The sequence below is a fragment of the Spermophilus citellus genome (assembly GCF_964194105.1).
Source record: "Spermophilus citellus genome assembly, chromosome: 8".
NCBI classification, from domain to species: domain Eukaryota; kingdom Metazoa; phylum Chordata; class Mammalia; order Rodentia; family Sciuridae; genus Spermophilus; species Spermophilus citellus.
In genome coordinates, this window is record NC_138189.1 from 30,749,819 (window position 1) to 30,768,473 (window position 18,655).

Consider the following 18,655-nt stretch of genomic DNA (forward strand, 5'->3'; position numbering starts at 1 on the left):
AAGAAGTTTCTTCCTTGTTTTTTTTTAAGTAGTTATTCTTTTACTTGTTCTAGTTAATTATTACACATGACAGTAGAATACCTTTTGATATATTGTACACAAATGGAGCACAATTTCTCCTTCCTCTAGCTGTACAGGGTGCTGAGTCACACCAGTAGTGTAAATTGTCTGTTTGCTGGTTTTTTTTTTTTTAATTTCGTTTTCTGAGCATTTCTAAAGTAAATAGGTATTGAACAAATGTTCTTTCTTCATATTTTTAGATACTCCTAATTTTTCTTCCTTTGATCATTAATATGGTAAATGGCTGTGATAGATGTTTTTTAATTTGCAGTCATCTTTGTATTTCTTATGTAAAGCCTACTTGCGTACAAGATACACACAGTTTATGAATATATATGTGTGTGTGTGTGTGTGTGTGTGTGAATATAGACATATATGTGTGTGTGTGAATATAGACATGTGTGTGTGTATATATATACATACACACATATATATGACCAGTTTTATTTAGGATTTTGTATCTATGAAAATAAGTGAATGAGCTTACAGTTGCCTGATCAAGATTTCACTACCTTCCTAAACTATGTGGAATAAACAAAGACCGAACAGATGAGAACAGGCAACGGCTACTTGTTCAAAGCTGTGACAGCAAAGTCCACCACCACATGCAGTTTGGAAGAGACTCAAGGCAGGCATCATGGAACAGACGTATAGTGGAAAGAAGGTGTTATGGTTTGGATATGAGGTGTCCTGAAAAAGTTTCTGTTAGTGCAGGAACAGAGGTAAAATGGATTGTGAGAGCTGTAATCTAATCAGTTCATCCTTGCTTGAATGGACTGGATGGTAACTGTAGGTGGGTGAGGTGTGACTGGAGGAGGTGTGCCCTAAAAGGGTGCATTTTCCCTATGGCCCCTTCCCCATGCCCCTTTCTGCTTCTTGACCCCATCATGAGCTGAGCAGCTTTCCTCTGCTGGGTCCTTCCCCCATGATGTGCTGCATCATCTTGGACCCAACGCAATGGAGTTGGCTGTCTTTGGACTGAAGCCTCTGAAACTGTGAGCCCCAAATAAACTTTCCCTCCTCTAAGTTGCTCTTGTTAGGTAGTTTAGTCACAGCGATGAAAAGCTAACTAAAACAGAAGGCAAGGCTTTGGGTGGGCCCTGGCTGGAGGCTGTTGGCCCGGGGACACAGTGGTTGGTCTAGTAGACGGAGGCACCCCATGCAATGGCTAGGGTGCACATTTAGTTTTTCCTAGTTTGTCTGAAGTTGGAAGCAGGGTCAAAAATTAGGGAATCTGTCAATTATTAATCAAGTCCTAGTTACTGTTGGCTAGAGACAGTGGCTTGACTTCCTCAAATTCTGGTTTAGAGATGGCAGCCTTGTTTCCTAAGCTGGTTACTGTAGGTAATAGGTTAGCTTCCTGCCTAGTTGCTGAAATGGTGGATCAGAGTTTTATTTTTATATGCCGTCAGGCTGTCATCTGATTGTTTAGTGACTCTCAAATGAGTCGGTCAGTTTCGAGTCTTTTTCAGTTTTCTGGAATATCTTATAAAAGATAGAGTCCTCACTGAAAGTTTTGTAAAATTTCCCTTAAAAATTGCCTGAGCAAAATCCTGGGACGAGGGGATATTTTATTCCTTTTTGAGTTTTTAAATAGTCATTATTCTATTTTTTATTCCATCAATTGTTGTCTTTTATGTTTTTCCAGAAATACATCTGGTTCTTCTAAGTTGTCACATTTATCAAAGAACAGTCATTGCAGCATTTTATAGTGCTTTAAATCTCCAGGTCCATAGTTATTTTCCTTTTTATTATATTATGTATATTCATGTATTCTTTTTTTTAAAAAAATATATTTTAGTTGTAGTTTACACAATACTTTGTTATTTATTTTTTATGTGGTGCAGAGGATCAAACCCAGGGCCTTGCACACGCTAGGTGAGCACTCTGCCACTGAGCCATAACCCCAGCCCTCATGTATTCTTCTTTCTTTTCTTGATCAGTCTTGCCAGAACTCTTGCTTCTCAATGATTTCTCCAACAGTCAAGCAAGCTTTGTTTGTGCTTTGTGTTAGTTTATTAGCATCTAATTCCATTAATTTCTGTCTTTATTATTTCCTTCTTTCTTGTTTTAGTTTGCATTGTTGCTATATAGTTTTTAAATCTCTTGACATAGTTGCCTAACTCATTTGTTTCCAATTTCCTTTACTTTTTTTCTTTTTAAATATATGTTTAAAATTATGGATTTCTCTCTAAGTTCAGCTTTGATTTGGCTCCTTACGTTTTGGCACACAGGTCGGGTAGCCCTTGGAGTAGGGCATTCTGCCCATTCTACCAGGCCTGGATGAGGGGTAGTCAAAGGCTCTCTACAGAGGGGAAGAGAGGCTGTTTTTTGTACAAAGGGACCTTCCACTCACTCTTCACCAGCCCTCAGGGTGCTATTGCCCAGAGAGGTGTCTCTTTCTGATTCAGAGATACCTCATCGGGCAGTGAGAACCCAAGAGCAACTTAATAGCATTTTATTCAGTTTCCACATATCTGAAATTTGGATTCAGTAATATACTAGAGTAGGTGGGAGAAAATGGACTCATGAAAGTGAATAGACTCTGTGGGCTCTTTTTTTTAAATTTCTTTTTATTGGTTGTTCACAACATTACAAAGCTCTTGACATATCATATTTCATACATTAGATTGAAGTGGGTTATGAACCCCCAATTTTACCCCAAATGCAGATTGCAGAATCACGTTGGTTACACATCCACAATTTTACATAATGCCCTATTAGTAATTGTTGTATTCTGCTACCTTTCCTATCCCCTACTATCCCCCCTCCCCTCCCCTCCCATCTTCTCTCTCTACCCCATCTACTGTAATTCATTTCTCTCCTTGTTTATTTTCCCATTCCCCTCACAACCTCTTATATGTAATTTTGTATAGCAATGAGGGTCTCCCTTCATTTCCATGCAATTTCCCTTTTCTCTCCCTTTCCCTCCCATCTCATGTCTCTGTTTAATGTTAATCTTTTCTTCCTGCTCTTCCTCCCTGCTCTGTTCATAGTTGCTCTCATTATATCAAAGAAGACATTTGGTATTTGTTTTTTAGGGATTGGCTAGATTCACTAAGCATAATCTGCTCTAGTGCCATCCATTTCCCTGCAAATTCTATGATTTTGTCATTTTTTATTGCTGCATAGTACTCCATTGTGTATAGATGCCACATTTTTTTTATCCATTCATCTATTGAAGGGCATCTGGGTTGGTTCCACAGTCTAGCTATTGTGAATTGTGCTGCTATGAACATCGATGTGGCAGTCTCCCTGTAGCATGCTCTTTTAAGGTCTTCAGGGAATAGTCTGAGAAGGGCAATAGCAGGGTCAAAATGTGGTTCCATTCCCAGCTTTCCCAGGAATCTCCAAACTGCTTTCCAAATTGGCCGCACCAATTTGCAGTCCCACCAGCAATGTACAAGTGTACCCTTTTCTCCACATCCTCGCCAGCACTTGTTGTTGTTTGACTTCATAGTGGCTGCCAATCTTACTGGAGTGAGATGGTATCTTAGGGTGGTTTTGATTTGCATTTCTCTGACTGCTAGAGATGGTGAGCATTTTTTCATGTACTTGTTGATTGATTGTATATCCTCCTCTGAGAAGTGTCTGTTCAGGTCCTTGGCCCATTTGTTGATTGGGTTATTTGTTATCTTATTGTCTAATTTTTTGAGTTCTTTGTATACTCTGTATATTAGGGCTCTATCTGAAGTGTGAGGAGTAAAAATTTGTTCCCAGGATGTAGGCTCCCTATTTACCTCTCTTATTGTTTCTCTTGCTGAGAAAAAACTTTTTAGTTTAAGTAAGTCCCATTTGTTGATTCTTGTTATTAACTCTTGTGCTATGGGTGTCCTACTAAGGAATTTGGAGCCCGACCCCACAATATGTAGATCGGAGCCAACTTTTTCTTCTATCAGATGCAGAGTCTCTGATTTGATATCAAGCTCCTTGATCCATTTTGAGTTAACTTTTGTGCATGGCGAGAGAAAGGGATTCAGTTTCATTTTGTTGCATAAGGATTTCCAGTTTTCCCAACACCATTTGTTGAAGATGCTATCCTTCCAAAATTGCATGCTTTGGGCCCCTTTATCAAATATAAGATAGTTGTAACTTTGTGGATTAGTCTCTGTGTCCTCTATTCTATACCATTGGTCCACCCGCCTGTTTTGGTACCAGTACCATGCTGTTTTTGTCACTATTGCTCTGTAATATATCGCTATACCGCCTGATTTACACTTCCTGCTTAGAATTGCTTTTGCTATTCTGGGTCTTTTATTTTTCCATATGAATTTCATGATTGCTTTATCTATTTCTACAAGAAATGCCGTTGGGATTTTGATTGGCATTGCATTAAACCTATAGAGAACTTTTGGTAATATCGCCATTTTGATGATATTAGTTCTGCCTATCCATGAACAGGGTATATTTTTCCATCTTCTAAGATCTTCTTCTACTTCTCTCTTTAGGGTTCTGTAGTTTTCATTGTATAAATCTTTCACCTCTTTTGTTAGGTTGATTCCCAAGTATTTTATTTTTTTTGAGGATATTGTGAATGGAGTGTTTTTCCTCATTTCCGTTTCAGAAGTTTTGTCGCTGATATACAGAAATGCCTTTGATTTATGCGTGTTGATTTTATATCCTGCCACTTTGCTGAATTCATTTATTAGTTCTAGTAGTTTCTTTGTAGACCCTTTTGGGTCTTCTAGGTATAGAATCATGTCATCTGCAAATAGTGATAATTTAAGTTCTTCTTTTCCTATTTTTATGCCTTTAATTTCTTTCGTCTGTCTAATTGCTCTGGCCAGTGTTGCGAGAACTATATTGAATAGAAGTGGTGATAGGGGGCATCCCTGTCTTGTTCCAGATTTTAGAGGGAATGCCTTCAACTTTTGTCCATTCAGAATGATGCTAGCCTGAGGCTTAGCATAGATAGCTTTTACAATGTCAAGGTAAGTTCCTGTTATCCCTAGTTTTTCTAATGTTTTGAACATAAAGGGATGCTGTACTTTGTCGAATGCTTTCTCTGCGTCTATCGAGATGATCATATGGTTCTTATCTTTAAGTCTATTGATGTGGTGAATAACATTTATTGATTTCCGTATATTGAACCATCCTTGCATCCCAGGGATGAATCCTACTTGATCATGGTGCACAATTTTTTTGATGTGTTTTTGTATTCGATTTGCCAGAATTTTATTGAGGATTTTTGCATCTAGGTTCATTAGAGATATTGGTCTGTAGTTTTCTTTCTTTGAGGTGTCTTTGTCTGGTTTCGGAATCAGGGTGATGTTGGCTTCATAGAATGAATTTGGAAGAGCTCCCTCTTTTTCTATTTCCTGAAATAACTTGAAAAGTATTGGTATTAATTCTTCTTTAAAGGTTTTGTAAAACTCCGCTGTATACCCATCCGGTCCTGGGCTTTTCTTGGTTGGTAGTCTTTTGATTGCTTCTTCAATTTCATCCATTGATATTGGTCTGTTCAAATTGTGTATATCCTCCTGACTCAGTCTGGGCAAATCATATGACTTAAGAAATTTATCAATGCCTTCACTATCTTCTATTTTATTGGAATATAGGTTTTCAAAATAATTTCTAATTGTCTTCTGTATTTCTGTAGCATCTGTTGTGATATTGCCTTTTTCATCCCGTATGTTAGTAATTTGAGTTCTCTCTCTTCTTCTCTTCGTTAGCATGACTAAAGGTCTGTCGATCTTATTTATTTTTTCAAAGAACCAACTTTTAGTTTTGTTAATTTTTTCAATAGTTTCTTTTGTTTCAATTTCATTGATTTCCGCTCTGATTTTAATTATTTCTTGCCTTCTGCTACATTTGCTGTTGTTTTGCTCTTCCTTTTCTAGGGCTTTGAGATGAAGTGTGAGCTCATTTATTTGTTGTTTTTTTCTTTTTTTGAGGAATGACCACCAGGCGATGAATTTTCCTCTTAAAACCGCTTTCACTGTGTCCCATAGATTCCAATATGTTGTGTTTGTATTTTCATTTATCTCTAAGAATTTTTTGATTTCCTCCTTTATGTCTTCTGTAACCCATTGATCATTCAGTAACATATTGTTCATTTTCCATGTGATGTAGGATTTTTCTTTCCTTCTTTTATCATTGATTTCCAGTTTCATTCCATTATGATCAGATAAAATGCAAGGTATTATCTCCACCCCTTTATATTTACTGAGGGTTGCCCTATGGCATAATATATGGTCTATTTTTGAGAAGGATCCATGTGCTGCTGAGAAAAAAGTATATCCATTTGATGATGGTTGATATATTCTATATATGTCAGTTAAGTCTAGGTTATTGATTGTGATATTGAGTTCTATAGTTTCTTTATTCAACTTTTGTTTGGAGGATCTGTCCAATGGTGAGAGAGGTGTGTTGAAGTCACCCATAATTATTGTGTTGTGGTCTATTTGATTCTTGAACTTGAGGAGAATTTGTTTTATGAATGTCGCAGCACCATTATTTGGTGCATAAATATTGATAATTGTTATGTCTTGTTGGTGAATGGTTCCTTTTAACAGTATATAATGTCCTTCTTTATCCCTTTTGATTAACTTAGTCTTGAAGTCGATTTTATTCGATATGAGGATGGCCACCCCTGCTTGCTTACGAGGACCGTGTGCATGGTATATTTTTTCCCATCCTTTCACCTTCAGCCTGTGTATGTCTTTTCCAATCAGATGTGTCTCCTGGAGGCAGCATATTGTTGGATTTGTTTTTTTAATCCATGACACCAGCCTATGTCGCTTTATTGGAGAGTTTAAGCCATTAACATTCAGAGTTACTATTGATATATGGTTTGTACTTCCATCCATGTTTGATTATTTATCCTTTTTTAAAAAAATTTAGTTTGTTTCTCCATGATTATCTTTCCCCTCGCCCTCTGTCTTTACCGAGGCACTTCCTACTGATGGTTTTGGTTATTGTTTTTCATTTCTTCCTCGTGTAATGTTTTGCTCAAAATGCTTTGCAATGCTGGTTTTCTGGCTGCAAATTCTTTTAACTTTTGTTTATCATGAAAGATTTTTATTTCGTTGTCATACCTGAAGCTTAATTTTGCTGGATACAGAATTCTTGGTTGGCATCCATTGTCTTTCAGTGTTTGAAATACATTGTTCCATGACCTTCTTGCTTTCAGTGTCTGTGATGAAAAATCCGTTGTTAACCTTATTGGTTTACCCCTGAATGTAATCTGTCTCCTTTCTCTTGTAGCTTTTAATATTTTCTCTTTGTTCTGTATATTGGATATCTTCATAACAATGTGTCTTGGCGTTGCTCTACTGTGATTTTGTGTGCTCGGTGTCCTGTATGCATCTTCAATTTGTATATCTGTTTCCTTTTTTATTTCTGGAAAGTTTTCTGTGATTATTTCATTCAGCAGGTTACTCATTCCCTTGGTTTGAATCTCTGTACCTTCTTCTATCCCGATGACTCGTAAGTTTGGTTTTTTTATGTTATCCCATAACTCTTGGATGTTTTTCTCGTGATTTTTTACCAGCCTTTCTGAGTTGGCTAGACTCTTTTCAAGATGATATATTTTGTCTTCATTATCTGACGTTCTGGCTTCTACTTGCTCCACTCTGTTAGTGATACTCTCAATTGAGTTTTTAATTTGGTTTATCGTTTCCTTCATTTCTAGAATTATTGTTTGATTATTTTTTATAATCTCTATCTCCTGATAGAGATGCTTAACTTCTTCTTTTGTCTGTTTACGTAATTCATTCTCAATGTGTTCTTTCGCTGCTTGAATTTGCTGTCTTGTATCCTCTTTAAGGTTCCATTCCATCTGTCTAAGGTGTTCCTTGAGTTCTTTATATGACCATTTTTCTGATGACTCTAGGTCCTCCTGAATATTTAGGCTGTCCTGCATTGTTTGTACTCCTTTTCTTCCTTGCTTTTTGAAGCTGCTCATGTTACTTCTTGTTCTGTTTGACTGATGAGTTACTGTTTACTCCTATAAATTTATTAGATGCTTGGGAGGAAAGGTATTAGAAGGGAAGGGAAGAAGTCACTAAAGAGAATGAGAGTAAGCAGGTAGAATTCAAGGAAGGGGGGATAAGATAATTGAAAAGAAATGAAAAGACAAAAGAAGAAAAAAATAGGAAATAAAAAAAGAAAAAAAATTTTTAAAATAATAAAAAAAATTAAAATTAAAATTAGAAGAAAAAAATTTAAAAAAAAATTGTAAAAAAATTTTTAAAAAAACAACAAGAAAGAAAAATGAAAATGAAAGAAAAACCTAAATCAAAAAAAAAGGGAAAAGAAAAAAAAGAAAAAAAAAACTAATAAATGCAGTCTTAGAGTTTGATTAACTTCTCTTCCAGTAGGTGGCGCTGTGCCCACCAGGCCAAGTTTCTCCTGTCAATATGCGGGAACCAATCACTGTGCAGCAGCTCCTCCCAGACTGGGGGAGTCTCCAATCCTGAGTGCCTAGGGCCTCCTCTTGTGTCTAGTCACTTCCCACTTTTCCTCTAGCCAGGCCTCTCTCACCCGTGCCGCTCACCACAATACTGGCTACACGCCAGGTCTGCTGCTCCCAGGAGCCCTGTTTTCATGAACGACTGGGCACACTCTCCCAGTTTGCAATTCCCTCAGACCCTAAGTTTGTAGAGCTTGGGGCTGAGAATCCTCAGCGAATTTTACTTGCCCTCCGGTAGCCACGCCTCCGGTAGCTGGTGCAAGAGACCTCAGCTGTCAGCACTGGTGGGAGCGGTAGTTCCTAGCCGCAGGTCCCGCGCCACCTCTGATTCCCTCGGACTGGCTATCGTGCTCACGGGAGAGCTGGGAGGGGCCCTTACGGGAGAGTTGGGAGGGGCCCTTAAGGTTTCCCCGATGTGTGGAGAGGGAAGGCTAGGGTAAATTACACACCTGTAGCCGCAGGTTTCAATGAAGTTATCTCCTCCGCCGCAGTCTGGTGACGTCAGTTCTCTGCCATGGTGGTATCTCTTGCAAATGGCGACAGTTCGTTTCCCTTTGCCGGGCGACCAATGCAACGGGTGGGTCCTTACTGTCTCTCCCAAGCCCCGTTTCAAACCTGTGGCCACTACCTATGAAGGCTCGGTAGGCATTTACCTCCGTAGGATGAGAAGGGCTGACCAGTTGTTTCAGCAGGATGGATTAGTGCCCTCTGTGGGCTCTTGATAGGTAAAAAGTAGTGGCAGAAATTAATGCAGAAAAGACAAGCTACTTAGGAAATGATGTGTAGACAGGATCACTATTAGAGAAAACGCTGAATTTTCTATCCAAAGATGGATGTCTATAAAAGAAAGACACTGGAATCTAACCAAAGGCAACATAGGAGGCCATCATTGAGTGGTAGGTGGGGAGAGATTTCTTCCATGAGGCTGAAAACGTATAAACCATATGGCAAACTTTTGATGAATCTGACTGTATCAAAATTAATTTTTGTCAGCAAAGTTAGCCATAGTTAACAGAATGGGAGAAGATTTTGTCCACTGTTTTATAAGAACAGTACAAATATAAATATATAAATGTAAATATATTGGCCTCAAAAGAGTGTTAAGTGAGACAAGTAAGGAACAATACTAATATCACATACCATTACTAGAAATTAGATACACACAATCATACAGAACAAAACTATGTGTTGTATAAGAATACATGCTTGTAAGTCACAAAGTAGACACATTAAATAGATGTCAAGGGGAGTAGGAGACAGAGATAAGGGACTAATAAAGAGGGAGACATATGCCTCAGTTCAGGGTGGGTGGTGTAAAGCCATCTTTAGTCCATACCTGAGTAACTCAGTCTCCTATTCCTGTCTTTTATGGCTTAGATATGAGGTGTTTCCCAAACGCTCACATATGAGCTAATGCAAGAATGTTCAGAGGGGAGATGATTAGATTTTGAGAGGTGTGACCTAATTGGTGGATTAATCCACTGATATGGATTAACTGGGTGGTAATTATAGGCAGATAGGCTATGGCAGGAGGAGGTGGGTCATTGGGGACACACCTTTGGGGCTTGTATTTTGTCCCTGGTGAGCAGAAAGCTCTGTCTGCTTCCTGTTTGTCATGTCCTAAGCTGCTTTCCTCCTCCATGCTCTTCCACCATGATATTCTGCCTCACCTTGTTCCCGAACAATGGAATCAACCATCTATTGACTGATACCTCTGAAACCGAGGGCCCCAAATAAACTTTTTCTCCTCTACATTGTTCTTGTCAGGTCTTTTGGTGACAATGACCAGAAAGCTGACATGCTAGCTATTGAATTATGTTAGCTACTTTCTACCACAACTGCCTGGAAAATCCATGTAACGTTGTGCAACCCAGCCTAAGTTTGTTGTATTGCTTTTTCAATAAGAAAAAGCTTTCAACTCACCAGAACTTCCTTCTTACTAACAATAAAATGGTTGAGCAAAATGCCAAACTGAATATTCAAAATGAGAAAGGAGTCATCTGTCTAATTTTCTTTTACAGGCCATTCTACCCTAATAAAGAATGGAGTGAACAATTGGTTGTATCTGAGGTTTTAATTAGACCAAATTTAATATGCTTACTAGCCCTTTGCCTGCCAAGCACTGCAAAAATCACTGCTGCCGATTTTACAAGAATTTAATACATGGGAAGACAAGTTGGCTGGGATTAAATAGGAGATTATCTTGCTAAGTGAGAATGGAAAAAAAAATTCAGGAGAATTACAACCTTATTGGAAGGGGTGGAAGAAAGGAGGAATGGGTGGGCAAGGATAAGGATGGGCGAGCAGCCAACATTGGAAATGAGGCTCAGAAATGCAGTGTAATTTAGTCAGGGGCAGGTCCAGGTTTTGTGAGGCCTGATATTCACTCATTTGGTGGTAAAAGGGGGAAGGATTAGGAAAAGCCTATAAGAAATGAATACAAAGTCAGTTATGATTATGAATATTTATTGTGATGAAGAAGTCACAATAAATCACAAATTTTGAAAACTGATAGATAAGTTAAACATGACAAAATATAGAAAAATCTAGCATCTCTTGTTGACCTGCCTACCTATCTCTATAATGCATATTTTCTATGTTTTTTGGCTGCATAATATTATAGAATCTTTTCTAAGACAATCATTTTGGAATATTTTGTACATGAAAAGATAAAGATAAATCTATTTTTACCCTACTATGAATGATTAAAATTTCTTTTTTTATTATTAATCATTATATAATTAAACATGAGAGTTTACACACTGATATACTCACTGTTGTATGAGTGCCGCAGGGTCATGCCCTGTAACTATAATTTCTGACAAAATCTATTTCCCATTGTTATGGTTTAGATATGAAGGGTCTCCCAGAAGCTCATGTGAGACAATGCAAGAATGTTCAGAGGTAAAATGATACATTATCAGATATGTGACTTAATCAGTGGGGTAATCCACCCATATGGATTAACCTGGTGGTAGCTATAGGCAGGTGAGTGTGGCTGGAGGAAGTAGGTCACTGGGGGCATGCCTTTTGAGTTTGTATTCTGTCCCACATGAGCAAAGCTCTCTCTGCTTCCTGGTTACCACGTCCTGACCTGCTTTCTTCCGCCACACCCTTCCACCATGCTGTGCCGCCTCACCTTGGGCCCAGAGCTACAGAGTCAGCCAACCCTGAACAGATCCTCTGAAACTGTGAGCCAAAATAAACTTTTCCTCCGCTAAGTTGTTCTTGCCAGGTATATTGGTCACAGTGATTCAAAAGATGACTAAAACACTCATGATTCTGTCAAAAAGGAAAAAACATAAATGATTCATTTTTAATTTGTAGCATTATTAGGTCAATTCTTGATAGGAAAGAACTGTTTGGACCAGATGTTAACAATAATTACATCCCCTGCTTACAAGATGACACAACTGGTGACTGGAAGAATGTTCTATGGTCAACCTCTGTCTCTACACATTTCAAGCCTTGCCTCTCTTCTATTGGCACATCTAGGCTAGATGCCACAGGACATACCTTTTCTTTCTTTTTTCTTTTTCTTTCTTTTCTTTTTTTTTTTTTTTTTGAGTGAAAGGAGGAGGTAATTTGAGAGTTTACCTCAAGAAACACTGGTAAGAGAGTTGAAACATGAGAAAGGGAAGAAAAAGAAGTCAATAAAGGCCGCATTATTGATCAAGTTACCCCTGTGGGCAATCAGTTGGAAAAACTAAACAAACAGCACAAGGATTTTCAAAACCAATCAGATTCTCACAGTAGTAGCTCCTGGTATTTAGTTTCTGACTCTCTGAGCTAGTTGTTAGAACTTGCAATAAGCTTTTACCCTGAAATCGCATCCTCACAGGACATATTGGAATATAACCTCTGGCCTGCAGTCAGCACAGGATGCACTGGCAACAGCTTACATGGGTGTGACACAAGACATGACTAGAGCCCGATAAGCCCAAATGAAAGGACATTTCCTAGTTCATATTCCTTTAGGTGAACCCCAAAAGTGCAGACAGATGCTCCAGGCCAAGTACATGAAGGAAAGTCCAGGCAACCAATGTGCAGTGAAAATTTTGCATGTGTTTCTGCAAATGTCCAGGGAGCACAACACTGGGCTCCTGCCTGAGCAAGGAAGGTCCCTGAAGCTGCAGCTTTTCACCTACATAGGAAATCCACCTCTGACCTGGTGGGGCTGCACACCCGGCAGGTCGATAATGAAGCCCATCTGGGGCCCATAAGAGAAATCCAGACTCCAACGCCCTACCCTGAGGTTCTGCTTCCTCAGTGGAAAGGGAAGTGATGGGAAGCGGGTGGGGTAAGGTGAGCGGGGAGATGGCAGGGAGGAGAGGACAGAGGGATCTAACTGGGCCCTCTAACATCATTATCTTCAGGTTAGCTGGTCTGGGCAACCACCTTTTAAAGTCTCCTGTGGTTCTGAGAAATGACAGCCACGCTCACCTTTTTCAAGTTGCAATCATTCCCTTTAAGACCACCAACATACCCCACCTGCTTCTCCCTCTGGGTACCTGTTCTGACCACTTTGAAATAAGGAGCTCATGTGCACACAAAGCCTTGTTCTCCTGTGAATTACTACCCTGGGGGCAAACATGAACTCAAGGGCAGAACCTCGCCATTGGATCTGGGTTTGGTCACTGGGAAGTTGGAAATCTTTCATCTTCTCCCTGTATTCTAGAATGGAGGTGATTCTATTTCCACCCATCTCCCAGACGCACAGTTCAGGAGAATGATGAAATCCATGCAATGCACTTGGAGTTTGTGGGAAGCTCCTTAAATCTGAAAGATTTAAAAAACTAAAAAACAAGCCTTTATTCCTGCATTGCTGGAGACTTGATTTTCACAACTGCGACCCTAACATTTTAACTATCAAATACCGACTAAATAATATTCTTAAGACAATTGCAAGCCTTGTCATTAAATTTGTCTGTGTTTGACACCTCTGCTCCTAAGTGCCCAGGACTCCATGCGCATTCCTCTCCTGTACCTTGCTGTCGTGTACCATTCTGGCAAGTCATTCAACCCCTCAACCTCTCCGAGCTTCTGTTGCCTGGGCTGCCAAATGAGGAGGGATCATAATTAGCTGATAAAATGGTTAGGACCTTGACCTTGAGCATGCTGTAAGGGCTGTACCACTGAACTACATGAGCCACATCCTCAACCCCTAAAATGGTGTTTGTCAAGTGCTTAGAGCAACCTAGTCCTTTGCTTAATAAATCATAGCTATTTTCACTATATTATTATTAGTGATTTCAGAAAGAATGAAAACATGCCAATGAGAAGAGGAGACCCTAGAGATGTTGTGGCTGCAGAGGAAGGACCTTCTCAAACACTAGCCATAAACAGGAAGATTGGCAAAGATCTTTTAGAGAGTAATTTGATAGTGTTTATCAAAATTTAATTCGTACATATCAAATTTCTAGGGACTTGCGTACTAAGCTAAACTCATTTGACTAGGCAACAACTGCCAGGTTTTAATAAAATTCAGTTGACTCCAGTGAATAGAGGTAAAGGCTCCAAACTTCATGTTAAGAGCTGCACACCTCAACTGTAGGTTTCTGATTAGGATACTTCAAATGCTGACCCACTGTCCCTAGGGTGACAACAAGATAAGCTGTTTAGATTCTCTGCTAACACTCATGACAGATATGGCCAGTCCACCCTTTGTCTTTGTAGGGCAGGAAAAAAAATCCCTTTCTTTCTTTGTTTTTAGGTTTTTAGCTGGGACTCTGTGTAACAAAAGACAGGTTAACAAGACAAAAGAAGTTTATTGACATGTATCTCATATGCATGGGAGACACTCAAGGAGCTGTAACCCAGACAGCTGGAATTTGGGCTTCTGTCACATCCCTTAAAAACAGCATCAATACATTTCAGAGAAGTAACAAGACAAGGAAAAGGCCTTGGGTTTCTAGGGTGGGAAATTATAGGATGATAACTCTAAGGAGGACTAGGAAGATTGGAGCCGGTAGGGAAAGTTTGTGGTGCAGTTTGCCATCTCTGGACTGGTAAGGACAGACATTGGTGGTTAACTTCTGCAAAAGTTTATGTCTTGCTTTTAGGAAAACAGGGAGAGCAGAGAGCTTTCCTTGTATTTGCTTTTTCCAAATTGCCTTTGGCCTAAATAATCCTTACTCCACATTTTGGGTGGCAAATTCCTCTCCCCTTTACCTTTCTGAACTGCACATCCTGGAAAACTAAAACATTTCTTAGACTCTCTTACATGGCTAAGATTTGGGACAAGAATCAGGTTCCACCAAAGGCAAGTCAGATGAGTTGCAAAATACCACCCTTTCATTGATAAAGGATAAGCTGAAGAATATACTTAGCATGAGGTCCCGATGGCCTGCAACTGAAGCCCAGGTTACTGCCAGATCAGGGCAACACAGAACAGGTAGTGGCCTTGCCCTAGTGGGGGCAAGGGAGGGATGACCTGGTAACACTTAAGGGATATAGAAGCAGAGGAGATTTGTGTCTCTTGCAGATAGCTCACTTTCCTGAGCTGAACACACCCTTTATTGTTTCCAAATTCGCCAACCAGGTTAAGCCACCTCCTTTTGCTCCTAGCCACCACAGAAAGTGAGAGGGAGAGAGAGGTCACAGGTGCCACAACTTCACATGGAGAATCATCAAGAGGGCGAGAAGGGCAGGGAGTCCGGTGTCTAGGGGCAAAGAGAATTGTCATGGCTTCTTCCATAAACTCCTACTGTTTAAAATTAATTTTCTATAATGATACCATATTGGTGTGCGATTGGTACAGTTACAAAAGAAAGAAAGCAATGTGTGGAAGGAAAAGTCATATGAATTTTACTTCTGTGTAGAATGGAGTAACCTATAGCAGATCAAAGCTTCTGCCAAGAAAAACTGGAAAAACTAGGTACAATTTGGGGGGAAAAGAACTTTCAAAAACATCGTCAGACTGGATGAAGCAAGAGGACTGGGAGGGGTTGACTCTGGAGCAGTGAGAACTGCAGAGAAGTGAACTGCTAATAGGCAACCACGTTCCCAGGGGACTCCTCAGCTGCCAGTGCAGGGCCAAGTCACTTCCTGCCACCCTGTCTAAAGCAGCGCTCCTCCTTGATTCTCTGCCACGGCCATTTCATAGCATGCACTGAATTTGTAACTAAATACCAATTTAACCTGTCTCTCCATCTCGACTGTGAACCTCTGGTGGGCAGGGGCGACTGTCTTCCTTACATCTCTGCTGTATTCCAGCCCTGCCCTTGCTGGACAGGAGGGGCTTAGGCTTACTTGTCCCACTGAATTGAACTGAAACAGTGAGTGCTTGCTGGCGTTTTCAGATATCCTGGATTCCTGGAGGCCAAATTCCCCTGAGGGCTTTTTCAATAAGGTCAAACCCCAGCACTTTCCAATTAAAATTGCATCCGCTGGGTCTTGCTCTAACACCTCCAGGGCTGGAAGTGGGTGGGGTTGAGAGCCCTGTCACTCACACTCTGACTCCCAGGCCTCACCCAAGCCAACGCCCTGAGAGCCCTAGGCCCTTCTCTCCTTAATTGCAGGAGGTGCTGAGGCCCTAACAGAAAGAGTCTAAGAGCTGTTCTGAAGCCCTAGCAGGCATCCAGTTTTCTGTTTAACTCAACCATTGGGCAGTCTCTCCAAAGCCCTGGAGGCTCCTCAAATCCACCTGTTCTTCAACCCCTTCCTCAAGTTTGTAAAACCAGGCTCTTCACCTCCAGTCCCTTTGCCAGGCCTCTGGACACCTGCTCCTCCTAGTGAAGACTGTGTCTAGGGAAAAACCTACATGGTGCCACCTAAGCTTAGCTTCAGAATAAAGTTTGATGTTCTCAGAACATTATCTCTGTTTGAAGTCCTCTCCAGGAATAGAAAGTCCAAGAGTAAAGCCAGAAAAATCCAGCTATAGCCCTGGTTCTGCTGCTGTGTGACCTCAAACCATCTGTTTTCTGATGGGACTCTAACTTTTGTTTTGCTTATTGAGGTTTTATTATTTTTTTGTTTTGAGACAGGGTTCTGCTGTTGCCCAGGCTGGTCTCCAACACCAGGCTCCAAGATCCTCTTACCTCAGTCTCCTGTCATTCACCTTGGGTTTGGTCCTCTGATGGTATAAAGAAGAGTCTTAGATCTTTTTCTGAATACCCTGAGCTGTGAGGTTCAGGGAAACGGATGTACATGGTTCACATTTTCATGGGGGCCTAAAAACCTTGATGTGACCACAAAAATGTGTGGGCAACACGGAGACCCGGAAAATGGCAGGAGAGCCTCAAGCTCCCTCAAGTGTTTATGCAGCCCCAGGAGGGCCTGAATGAGTTCCAGTGGCAAAGATCTTGTCATTAGTGCTTTGGGTTGATTGGGTTACTTGATCCTGGACCCAGCCCAGTACCCAGTTGTAAGGAGCTTGCTAAGTGCCTACAATTGAGTTCAGTTGGAGCTTTCAACCAATGACGCAAGGTCTCAATAGCTTGACCCTTGAGTGCAGTGCTCAATAATGTCTCCTCAAGTGAAGTTAGTAAATAAAAGCTAGTAAGGCACAGTGACGTGGACTCAGAATTTGGGATTCAGGATCAGATGATCCTGGGATCAAATCCCAGCTTTGCTTGTTTTTCCCCCGTGCCCTGGGCCTCCAGGCTGTAGGGGACCTACTGCCCAGGGTTCTTATGGGACTGACACAGAATCACGCTGTGAAATCTGTTAGAAACTACCTTGGTCTGGAAAGTGTTCCAGGCCTTTCTCTCTCATACCAGCTGAAAAGGAAGGTGCTATTTTTATTTTTTTACTTATTTATTTATTTTTGGTGTAGGGGAAGGTGTTCTTAACTGCCCCACTTCTTACAGGTGAAGAACCAAGACAGGGAGTGACATCTCTGGCAGAGCTAGTGAGCTAGTGCCAGGATCCTGAGGGAGTAGTACTGTGGCCGGTGGGGAGCAGAGGCGAGCTCTCCCTGCTGCCCCTGTGGCACTGACAGCGGAGGAAAGGGAGGGCCAGAGCATTTGAGTCCCCATAGTTACCCCACAACAGTGCGGCCACCTCCTGGGGCCCCAGCAGTCAGAAGTGGGCGGCAGGCCCCATGGCCGGTTTCTCGCAACTTTCACAGAGGCCTGGCCTAGGCAGCCACACCCAGAATTCTCACCACACCCCGCAGTCCTGCCACCCAGAAGTTCTTGCCACACCCTGCCTTCTCCAGGAAGGTAAACAGGGCCCCAAGAAGGGCTGCATTGTGTGCCTGCCACCACGTCCTTGAGGGCCTTGAGGCTGCAGGAGGACCAGCACTGATAAATGCCAAACAGTAAATGCCAGAATGGAGGCCCTCTTGAACTTCAGCTGACCTCAGCTCCATGCCAGTTAGCACAGAGGACAAGTGCCTGGGAACCCGATTCCAGGAGAGTAAACGGCCTCCTGGCATCTGGTGGCTACCTCGAAGGAGGAAGTTCATGTGGGGAGGTGGCAGGAGGGGCACCCTGTTCTCTAGGGGAAGACAGGGATTTGCCAGTGTCACCAGAGCAAAAAAGAAACTTCCAGGCCACCAGTACAGATCCCAGTGGTGAGCGATGGCACGATTCCTTTCTGCAGGAAAGACTTCCTGTGGGCCGCACACTGGCCTCAGATTTTACACAGGTTCATTGGTGGGATGCCCTCAACCACCCTGTGAGGTAGATGCTATTATTTTCATTGTGTAGGTAAGGAAACCATGGTCCAGAGAGTAAGTAGCCTATTCAAGGGGCTGCTCAGCCCTCTGAGGTGGTGTCTTTGTTCCTTCCATCTGCTACAACAACTGGGCTGTCTTAAAAATAACTGAATAATAAAAATAAATACATTTATTCTCACAGTGACGGAGACTGGTAGTGCTAGATCAAGGCGCCGGTAGATCTGGTATCTGGTGAGGTTCCACTTTCTGATCCATAGACAGCACCTTTCAGCTGTGTCTTCCCCCAGAGCCTGAGGGCTCTGCCTAAAATCATCCCTCCCCCCAAAGGGCTACTTCTGTTTTACATTACCTTGGACTTTGGAGGTGAGGATTTCAGCATCTGGACTTCAATGAGTGGGACACAAGCATTCGATCCTAGTAGGTCTTCTGTAGCCTATTAGGGCACTTCAGAACACCTGGGGAATATAAGCTAGGAAGCTGGAGAGACTTGCATACACTGGCCAAGCAACTTTGTTCCTGTTCCCCATCTGAAAGGTCCCCAATAAAAATAGGCCTCTCAC